The sequence below is a fragment of the Schistocerca cancellata genome, chromosome 4 (assembly GCF_023864275.1).
Source record: "Schistocerca cancellata isolate TAMUIC-IGC-003103 chromosome 4, iqSchCanc2.1, whole genome shotgun sequence".
In the NCBI taxonomy this organism is placed as follows: domain Eukaryota; kingdom Metazoa; phylum Arthropoda; class Insecta; order Orthoptera; family Acrididae; genus Schistocerca; species Schistocerca cancellata.
In genome coordinates, this window is record NC_064629.1 from 451,893,722 (window position 1) to 451,904,280 (window position 10,559).

Sequence of the window (10,559 nt, forward strand, 5' to 3'; positions counted from 1 at the left end):
GACCAAGCTGCAATCACCACCAGACGCCCGCAAGGGGCCAATTCGGTTCTGACAGAAAGAGTGGAACCCACACACAATGGGTGAGTAAGAATTGACAAAATGGGTCTCCTGGAGAACAATGCAAGCAGCAGAGTGGGAGGAAAGAAGGGGCTGCAACTCCAGGAGGTGACACAAATCCATTACAATTCCAATGGAGGACTCTCAAGCCGGAGTCCAAATGAGAAGTGAATGGACAGGAGCCAGTCACACCACCGAATCGCCATCCATCACCGATAAGGATGGGGTAATGTCCATACAGGTGAGGTCAGACTATTGGTTCATTGGCTGGAGGAAGGGAAGGTGGCACCTCATGGGGTACCAGAGGGGCCTTGCCCTTGTTCTTGTGTTTCTGCTGCTTCTCTTGTGAAGGAAGAGAAGGGCAGACTGCAGCGAGGTCGGGCACGGAATTACACCTGTCAATCTTGGCACCCACCAGCAGTGGATCACGCAGCAGATGTGGAGTAGCAGATCACCTTTTTGGGGGGGGGGGGGGGATGCCATGAAGAGGAGTCCTGGGAGGGAGCTCCAGCACCAGTGGCTGCCAAAGAAGGGGAGCGCTTCTCCGGCGGGGGAGGGGGAGCAGCACCTGAAGGGGTGATAGGGAGGTGGAAGGGGAGTGGGAAGGTGTGGGGTGAATGGGGCGGGGCTGGGAAGAGGAGGGGGTAGCAGGGTGAAGGGACATAACTGAAGCAAAAGTAGAAGTTATAGGCACGAGATGGAGCCGATCATACTTTCGACAACCCTCAGTGTAGGTAAGTTGATCTAAGGTCTTGTACACTTGAATCCATCCTTCTTTCACATACACTGGGCATGCTGGTGAGCATGGAGGATGCTGTGTACTACAATTTACGCACACTGGCGGGGGAGCACAGGCAGTCCCCTCATGAAGGGGGCACCCACATTCATCGCAGAGGGGATCATGGGTGCAGCAAGAAGACGTGTCGAAAGCGTAAGCATTTAAAGCAATTCATCAGTGTTGGAATGTAAGGTTTTACATCACACCGATACACCATCACCTTGACTTTCTCTGGGAAGGTATCCCCCTCAAAGGCCAGGATAAAGGCACCTGTATTGGTGCAATTGTTTTTAGGGCCTCGTACATGACAGATAAATCAAACTCCTCACCCCTCGAGGTTTGCACGGAGCTCCTCATCAGTTTGGAGAAGAAGATACCAGTGGAAAATGATGCCCTGCATCGAGTTCAAAGATTGGTGGGGAGCGACAGAGACTGGGATGTCACCGAGATGGTCACAAGCACGCAGGGCTTCAGAATGGGCAGCAGAACATGTCTTTATGAGCAAGGACCCGGACCGCATTTTACTCAAGGATTCCACTTTGCCATACCTATCTTCAATTGTCTCCACAAAAAACAAAGGCTTGGTGGTGGCAAAACTTTCGCCATCTATCCTGGTACAAACCAGGTACCGAGGGAAAGGTTTCAACCCAAGCCAGCGAGCTTGACCCTCTTCTCAGGGGGTGGCCAGGGAGGGGAAGGTCGAAGGATCAGAAGGAGTGTCACGTCGTCTACCACACTTAGAGATGGCCACAAAATGGCCAAGATGTTGATGCTTTTGTCGCTTCATGTGCAAGGCGTCCACCCTAGTACCACCCACTCTGACCAGGGGCTCGCCCCGTGGGCGCCATCCAGCCACAGCAAAGGGCTGTCTGGCACAGCAACCATTGCCGGGAGTTCTGAGGCCCCAAAGTGATGAGCATCAACTCCTTGGCATACACGAGGCATTAACAGCTCAGGTACTAGCAGTGTGATCCCTGTGTTGTCAGGGGGCTCAGCCAAGTGGGCACTTAACAGCCCCACCACACAGTCTGGCTGGTGACCTAGCAGGAAGGGGGGCAGGGTGCAAGGCAAAAAGAGAGGGGAGGGGGAGAGGAACCTGCACCATGGAAACTAGTTTGAAAGTTCATCCCCAAATGGCTCACACTGTATGGAAAACATTGGAAATGAAGGTCAAACCCCAAGGGAACCAAAAATGCTGAAAAGGAGATGGAAACAGCCAACTAAACAATAGCACATACCAAAAGCAAGTAGAGTGGCACCACACCACCTCTCCTCATAAGAAAAATTTCAAAGCCGCATGCTCAACCGGTAAAGTCATGGCGACAGTCTTCTGGGACTCGGAAGGCATTATTCTGTTTGACATCTTCCCTCAGATCTCAAAAGTGGTTATCATCAGTTAGAAGCAGCACTTGAGGATAGGTCACGGACAGCATTTACCATGTCATGCAGACGTTATCAGTATCAGAAGACACCATCTGGTTTTAAAAAATGCACGTGCTGCTTTTCAGCACTTATTGCATGGTTTTTAAGAGGGTTAATGCCTAAGACCCGTATAGTCTATTTAGATTAGTCTTGTCTCACAAAAGCAATTCAAAATATTCCAGTACCATGGATGACCAAACGGATATAGTCTGTCAGTTTGTGCAGCTACTACATGAATTCATTAAGGATTTCACAAAAATAGCCAAACCTTTGAACACATTATTCTGAAAGGGCATAAAGTTTCAGTGGACAAAGGACTAACAGCTAGCAGTTGAGGAATTGAAGGAGGCATTTATTTTGAATCTTGTATTGCTTTTTCCAAATTTTAAAGAGAGTTCATTCTCACTCCCAATGCTTCTAATGAGGCAATTGGCTGTATTTTGGGTCAGATATTTATGGATGGGAGCACCCAGTAGTGTATGCTTCAAGGCAAAGTAAGGTGGACCATAATTATTCAACAACTGAAAAGGAAATGTTAGCAGTCATATACGGTATTTACATATGTCTGGTGTTACTTGTATAGCAGGAGACTAAGTTGTGCCTGATCACATGTAACTGAAATGGTTGCTTGGTCTAAATGACCCATCTAGTCTTAACATGTTGGGCTCTCTAGCTTTGTGAGTTTGATGATGAGGTTGTCCATAAGCCAGGCAGAAAAAACACAAATGTGGACACAGTAAGTAAATAAACAATTTTTGCAGCCCTCAGTTGCAAGGTAATTTTTACTCGTTTACCCAGGTTTCGATTCCAGTAATGGAATCTTCTTCAGAACCTATAAATTAAACCACATACTGACATATATTACTCACTAAAAAGCATTATCAGTCTAATGATTGAATAATAAAGAAATCGTGATACATACAAAAAATTAAATTATTTTGAGAGCCAAACACTGGCCATGTCACAGATTAAAAATTAAATCAATAAAGACGCATAATCATAAGATTATGTCAGTCAAAACTAAAACCATTAAGGCGAACGTAGACGGAGCTACGCCGGCCAGAAATAAGGACCACACGTGAGCGGCTCGAAAACTAGGTGTTGTGAGCAGTCAAGCGCGAGAGACAGACTGTCTCAAAATTACTTAGAGCAAATATACATATAAACAAAATGTGACTGAAAGCCGTCCTACAATTGGACAAACGTATCTATTGGTATAGCAACATTAAACAATTTACCTGAGAACAAACTAACAAAGCCAAGGTATAAAAAATTTTTCCATTTAAATATTATAGTAAGAGGGCGAAGCCCCGCTACAGTGACTAAAAATTAGTGTCGAAACCATGCGTGCTAAGCATAAAATGTCTTTAACATAAAAATGCCTTAGCAACTATGTGTCATTACCAAGCATATAATGAAATACAAAGACATACATGTACAATTGCACTATAATAAAGGGACAAAGCAGATAGGGAAACAGCATCGGCCATTCGAAGCGGACTGTGGGTCAACTCCACTGGAGTAAAGGTTAAAATCCTTCGAAATAACTACTATTTTTTTAGATGCAGCTGATCATTAAGTAAGTTGTCTCTATCAATACTAAGATGTTTAAAAATTTGCAATTCTTCGAGGGTGTCTAGCCTACATCCCTTTACTTCATTATGCAAAAGCTCTGCATCTTTTAGAGGCTTGGGAGCAGATGTTCAGCAAATGTAGATCCTCGAGTTCCATCACCGCTTTTTGTCGGCAGATGCTCTTTAAACCTAACAGACAGGGCCCTTCCTGTCTGGCCAATGTAATTAGAAGGACATTCAGCACACATGATTTTATACACACCTGACAGCGATGATTTATCATTACCTTTATCCAGAGAATGAACTAAATTCTTTTTGAGGTTGTTGGTGGTAGAGTATGAAACTTTACACCCTAGGTTTTTTAATAAACGACCTACCTTATAGGATATGTTACCTATAAAGGGAACTGATATGTATTTCGTTGCCTGGTGTTGATTGTGAGTACCTGAACTGGAAAGGGTAGTAGTCTTCTTTCGTGTTTTTTTGTTGAACAACTGTCTCATTATACTGGGATTATATCCATTATTCTGAGCAATGTTTTCAAGGACTTTTAATTCGTTCTGTAAGTTGACTGGCGAAAGCGGAACGGAAAGGGCTCGATGGATACTCGAGTGAAAAATGGCCATTTTATGGGCCTGAGAATGGGTGGAATCAGCTGGGATGATGATGTCTGAATAGGTTGCTTTCCGAAAAATTTTGAAATCTATTTTGTTGCCAATAACGGATAGAGTCAGATCGAGATAGTCTAAGGTCCTATCAGCTGTCTGATTTTCTTGCGTGAAACTGATTTTTTCATGGAGGTTATTGAAAGTGGTAAATAACAGTTCTAGCTCTTCATGGGAACCTTCAAACACAAACAGCAAGTCATTTAATTTTTTGTAAGTATCACAATTTCTTTATTATTCAATCATTAGACTGATAATGCTTTTTAGTGAGTAATATATGTCCGTATGTGGTTTAATTTATAGGTTCTGAAGAAGATTCCATTACTGGAATCGAAACCTGGGTAAACGAGTAAAAATTACCTTGCAACTGAAGGCTGCAAAAATTGTTTATTTTCTGTACATTTCACAGTTGCTGACACGCTGCAATATGTTAAAGACACAGTAAGTCTTACAGTAGCCATGTTGAGGATATTAGGCAAGAGTGTGTTAGAATGACAACAAGCACAAGCAGAGGATAAAGTTTGTTAGGCTTTTAAGTCACAGCTGCATTTTTATCATGCACGAGGATTTGTTGGGCAAGGTCATGAAATGTGGACCACATGTTGTGATCCCAGCAGTTTTTCAAAAGGAAGTGTTACAAAAAGCTCATGACCATGTGTTGTCAGGTCATGGCGGCCAGCGAGCAATAGATAGGTGTGTTGCAGAACAGTTTTGGTGGAGCAATAGGTAGTGGGACATGAAGCAGTATGTGAGAGTGTGTACTGTGCACACAGAAAATCCCTCTGCAGAGGTTACCAGAGGCATCGAAGGCAATTCAGATGCTTAGCTCGACATTTGCGGATCATATAACTGAACACCTGCAGGGAATAACTACATGCTTGTGGTCACAGACCATTTGCCATGCTTTCTGGTAATGATAGTAGTTTCACACCAAGATGCCAGTACTGTGGCCCAAGCATTAGTTAAAAGTTGGATACTAACGTTTGGAGTGTGTGATACCTTAGTCATGGATGAAGGTACAAACATAGTTTCAGAACTTATGAAAAAGCTATGCCATGTGTTGCATATTCGGAAGTTACAAACTAGCTCATCAACCCTCAAACCAATGACAGGATGGATTATGTCCATAACACTATTTTTAAAATGATAACCTTTTACGTGAACACTAGACATGACAAATGGGTACCGATCTTCCACATGTCGTTTGCGTGTACAACTCAGATATTCATATGGGAACAGGCACATCACCACTTGAGGTAGTGGATGGAACGATGAAGCTGTCCCCCTTTGACATCCTAAGTCCTAAATTAGGACCAAATTATGAATATGTGAAGCAGTTTGCGAGAAGAATATGAGAGGTGTAGAGAAATGTACAAAAGGCAAACACAAAGGCTCTGAAATGTCAGGAACAGCCGAATAGGTGCCTGGCAGACTACAACAGCATCATGTAGGGCATTGGGTATCTGTAACTAGTCCCAATAGATCAAAGGGAAAGGTGAAGAATTTCTGATCAAATATCACGGACCATATCAGGTCACAGAGATCCTCTCATCACATAACGTAAAGGTACAGATTCCTAATAAAATTTCTGTTGTGCATGTCAATCAGGTGAAACCATTTAAGGGTATCGTGGATGTGGTACCACAATTATCTGCAACTGACCTGGTATGAAAATGTGCAGTAGGGAGAATGAAGGAACATCTAATGGTTAGACAGTTCAAGGCACAAGACATGCCTTATGCTTTGAAGTAAAAAAATAAAAAAGGTTTAAATGGCTCTGAGCACTATGGGACTTAACATCTTAGGTCATCAGTTCCCTAGAACTTAGAACTACTTAAACCTAACTAACCTAAGGACATCACACACATTGTTTTTGTTGTTTTTAATAAATGAAAAGCACCAGTTTTTTTCTTATTGTCATATGTGTTGTTAATCAATTGAAAATAGCTTTGCTGTAGGTTTTGATGTTTGGAGCAACATTCTATGACAGACTCTAAGAACAAAATGGATTCTATTAGTGGGAGAAGTAAAAGGATCATGGAATTGGCACTAAATTTAGTACTGGTAAGCACATGTACAAGTATTTCAAGTACGACAAATTGCCTTTTGGCTTCTGTCTCGGGTTCTTCGGCCAATGTTTGTTTCATAATTTTTCTAACATTTTGTTAGCAAGAGTTGCTAGCATTGTCAGAGTTTCACCCTTCATTGCTGGTGGTGGAAAATCATCAAACATTGCTCGAAGAACCCTGGACAGAAGCTAACAGACAATTTTTCAACAAGTGGCCACAATAGGGTTAACAATTTTGTACTTCAAGTACTTGAAGAACTAATGTCCTATCCTACAATCTCAATCCATCTTCAACCAAGAACTTTCAGTCGGTATGCGACAGCTATTACAGATTGTAAGATATTACTCGTTATACTGGAAAGTAAAAAAGCTCTCACTGCACATTCCATGATTTTGAAAACAATGACTTGGATGCTTTACTGCCACTTGACAGTGCTAAAATGACAAGCTCTCTTGGAGCCTAAAACAACTACAGAGGCAGCTCATTCTTCTGACAAGAATCGGTGGCTGTAATATATAGAACTCACACAATTGGAATGTTTCTCATACGATCAAAGGTGCACCTCTATTACTCATAGTGTGTCATTTACACCCAGACAAATTCGTCATGTTTTGCATAATAATGTGTTTTTGCTTATTTACTCAGAAAAATGACACAGTGAATGGGCTAGATGTTGCGACATTACCTTACGTTAAAGTTACAGATGGAATCAATATGTTGCTAATGAATGGAGAATTCCAGGTGCACGCTATTTCCAATTATTGTTTCTTTTTGGTTGGCCCTGCAATACACGCTAACTTAGGTTTCAAGGAACCTGCCAATGATAACTGTGCTGACTGATGAGTTGAAGGTGAAACTAAAGAATGATATAAAAGATCAAGAAGCAATCCAAATTAAATCAGATTATGATGCCCACTTGTCAGAAGTAGATATAAGATAGAAAAACGAATCTTCAATAAAAATCTGTCAACAGAACCTGGATTGAAAACAAAGATTGCCGCGTTCAATCTTCAAAAATGTTTGCCGAGACCATGCTTCACTAATTCCACTGTGCTCTATCTAAGAAAGTTCTACACACACACACACACACACACACACACACACACACACACACACACACACACACACACACACACACAATTTGATAATCATAGAGGCCTCTGAGCAAAAGCTTATAGTTGCATGTGGAATTAAACAGTTGCAGGTTGTGGACTAAAAGAAGTGTCATCCTGTTTGCTAAAGTTGTCCTCACCTAACCTGCCTGAATCTCAAACTGAAGTATTTACAATATGGACTGAACTGTGGAGGTCAGAATTGTAACTTCCCCATGACTGTGCACAACTTTTGGATTACAGGGTGTGTTCAACTCAAATTGATTAACCATAAAGTCTTATTGCAGGGATACACTCATATGGAGGTAGATGGTGTAAATTGCTGTTACTGAACGAGCCAAAAGCAAAGCGAGCTCAAATACCATAATTCTGACACTCTGGGATTGGCAACATGTTATTCACCAATGTCGCTTCAAAAAAACTGACCAATGTGTACAACATACAAATCACATACTTCAAAGACTTTTCAAGTCTTGGACGATCACCACGTTAAGTTACATGGACAACCAAAAATCTACCATCAAATATAGTTTTGGTTACTCAAGTTGTGCACTACGAGTGCAAGCAGAGAGGTCACGTTCTGTGTTCTATAAAGCAGGAGACCTTCTATAAAGTTTGGAAGGTAGGAGACGAGATACTGGCAGAAGTAAAGCTGTGAGGACAGGGCGTGAGTCGTGCTTGGGTTGCTCAGATGGTGAGCACTTGCCTGCGAAAGGCAAAGGTCCCGAGTTGGAGTCTCGGTCCAGCGCACAGTTTTAATCTGCCAGGAAGTTTCATATCAGCGCACACTCCGCTGCAGAGTGAAAATCTCATTCTGGAAACATCTGACCGCACATTTCAAGAGACTGACATGCAATGGTGAACAAGACGGGCAGTATAGCCAGAAGAACTTCCTACTACACGGAAAACTGTCAGACCCACTGCTGCACTGTGTGCCAAGAACGATGAACTGGATTTCGGTTTAGTAATGTGTGCCCAATAATTATCACAATAGTTACGTATTGGAATCCTGCCCCAGTGAAATCTTTGATTTGGTGACAGACTGATCCGTAGCACAGCCCAGGGTCAAGGTTTTGTTCGATGGTGACAGTCTGGTTCCGAGTTGTCAGAGCCTACGAATTTGAAAGCAGAAACTCTGTTTGTGGTAACAAACTGAGTGGTGGTGAAACCTAATGTTTACGCCATGCAAGGTGGGTTCAATATGTAACTTTTACAAATACTCAGGCTTTTGCATTATCTAATAGAGGTTTTCTGAATTTACCTTGAAGTTTCAGTTTTTATGACAAAAAGTAAGTAAAATATGGAGCTGATGTAAACATTATGCAATGCCACTAATTGGTGTCTCAACAACAATGATTTCAGGGTAGGCCAGGAGGGTGGGGGGGTGGGGGGGAAGGTCACACTCCAGCTTACTACAGCTAAAATACACATAATATCCTTAAGTTTCAAATATGGTAACCTGGAAAGAAATATTATCATGTTGTAATTTCTTGACATAATGACAGAGTCATTACAAACTACAAACTTTTATCTCAAATGCGAGTTCGCTTGTAAACACACAATAACCAATTTACACTGCTAACTACAGGCAGGAAGCACAAACGGTTATTTCTGCAGTTACTTTTCATTTTGTATACAACAAGGAATGTTACTGACATATTCAATTTTGTGTTAGGACACTACCTGCAGTCTCACAGAAAGGTTAACAAGTCAATAATACGAATCGTTGTATAAAACACTGCTGTTGAACTCTTATTCTTCGTGCTAATGTGTTTATTTCGCATTATATAGTTCTATAACTCAACATTAGAATCACAAGACTTACGTTCTCTTACCGTGTTACAATAGTATATCCTCCAAGTACTCCAGAAACGACAGCACTGTGCATTTATTTCATACGATGATTTCAATTTTCTGAAGCATTTACGAAGCGCAATTGCAGAAATGCATATACACTTCAACAACCTTTTGTATATGCTTGTACTTCTGTAGGTAAACATTGCAGAGATTATAGCTCTACGGCCGAAGTTTACCTAACCGAAAGCGCCAACGTAGTTGTATCTGTGGTTGTCACATCCTTTTTTGTCAAGAAGAAATGGTGGGCCATTTATCCTTTGATTATAAAAATTAATCAGTTCAATAATGTACAAACTCACTTGAGCACCTATACAAATAAGCAAAGTTACTGATATATTTAGGTCGATTCACATCAGGCATTCACCTCACTTCACATCAAATCCAAGATGCACGCGCACTGGATGTCGTGTCGCGTCAGTTCGCTTACGCTTCGGTTAGCATGGCTCCGACAACGGTCGTCAAAGGCCGTCGCCAAAGGGCACACGAGAACATCGGCCGACCGCTTGGTCACAGTGCGTCTGATCTTATTAGTCAGTTTTTGACGGGTCGAAGAGATTAGATTAGAATCTATTTTATGTATGAAGTAGGTTATGTTTTAACGTCTAAGGACGGGATACAACGAAGCCTCTGTGCTTGATGACGAGTGATGCAGTGCGGCTTTTAGTATTATAAGATGCATGTAAATGAACCGTGTCTGTCTCGAAACGAACGTGGCGACTACTGTACACCACAGGCTAACAATACGTTAGACTGTGCTGTACATTGTATCTTCAATTACTGGAATTACCAGTCAAGTTTTACGAATATACGAGATGTAAGGAAAAACACCATGCAACAAAAGTTAAAAACGCTTTTGCCCTGTGACGCCTCTTTCCTTCTCTCACCAGCGACTAGCGTCAGAAGGGATCACCACCTTAGAAACTAACAGGCCATAATTGATGTTCTTCCTATTTATACTCGTGTATTACGAAAATATGTAGTATCAGGGATCACAGCACTAATGATCTCTCCAAAACACGTTGTTC

At 41.9% G+C, this 10,559-nt stretch overlaps 1 long non-coding RNA gene across 1 annotated transcript in view; it reads right to left on the bottom strand.

The window, feature by feature from the left end:
* Nucleotides 1-9,878, bottom strand: part of LOC126184881 (uncharacterized) — a 118,744-nt gene extending 108,866 nt beyond the window's left edge. Inside the window, exon 1 of the long non-coding RNA XR_007536895.1 lies at nt 9,513-9,878. This is a non-coding gene — a long non-coding RNA (uncharacterized LOC126184881). The remainder of the gene's footprint in view (nt 1-9,512) is intronic.
* Between the last annotated feature and the right edge of the window lie 681 nt (nt 9,879-10,559).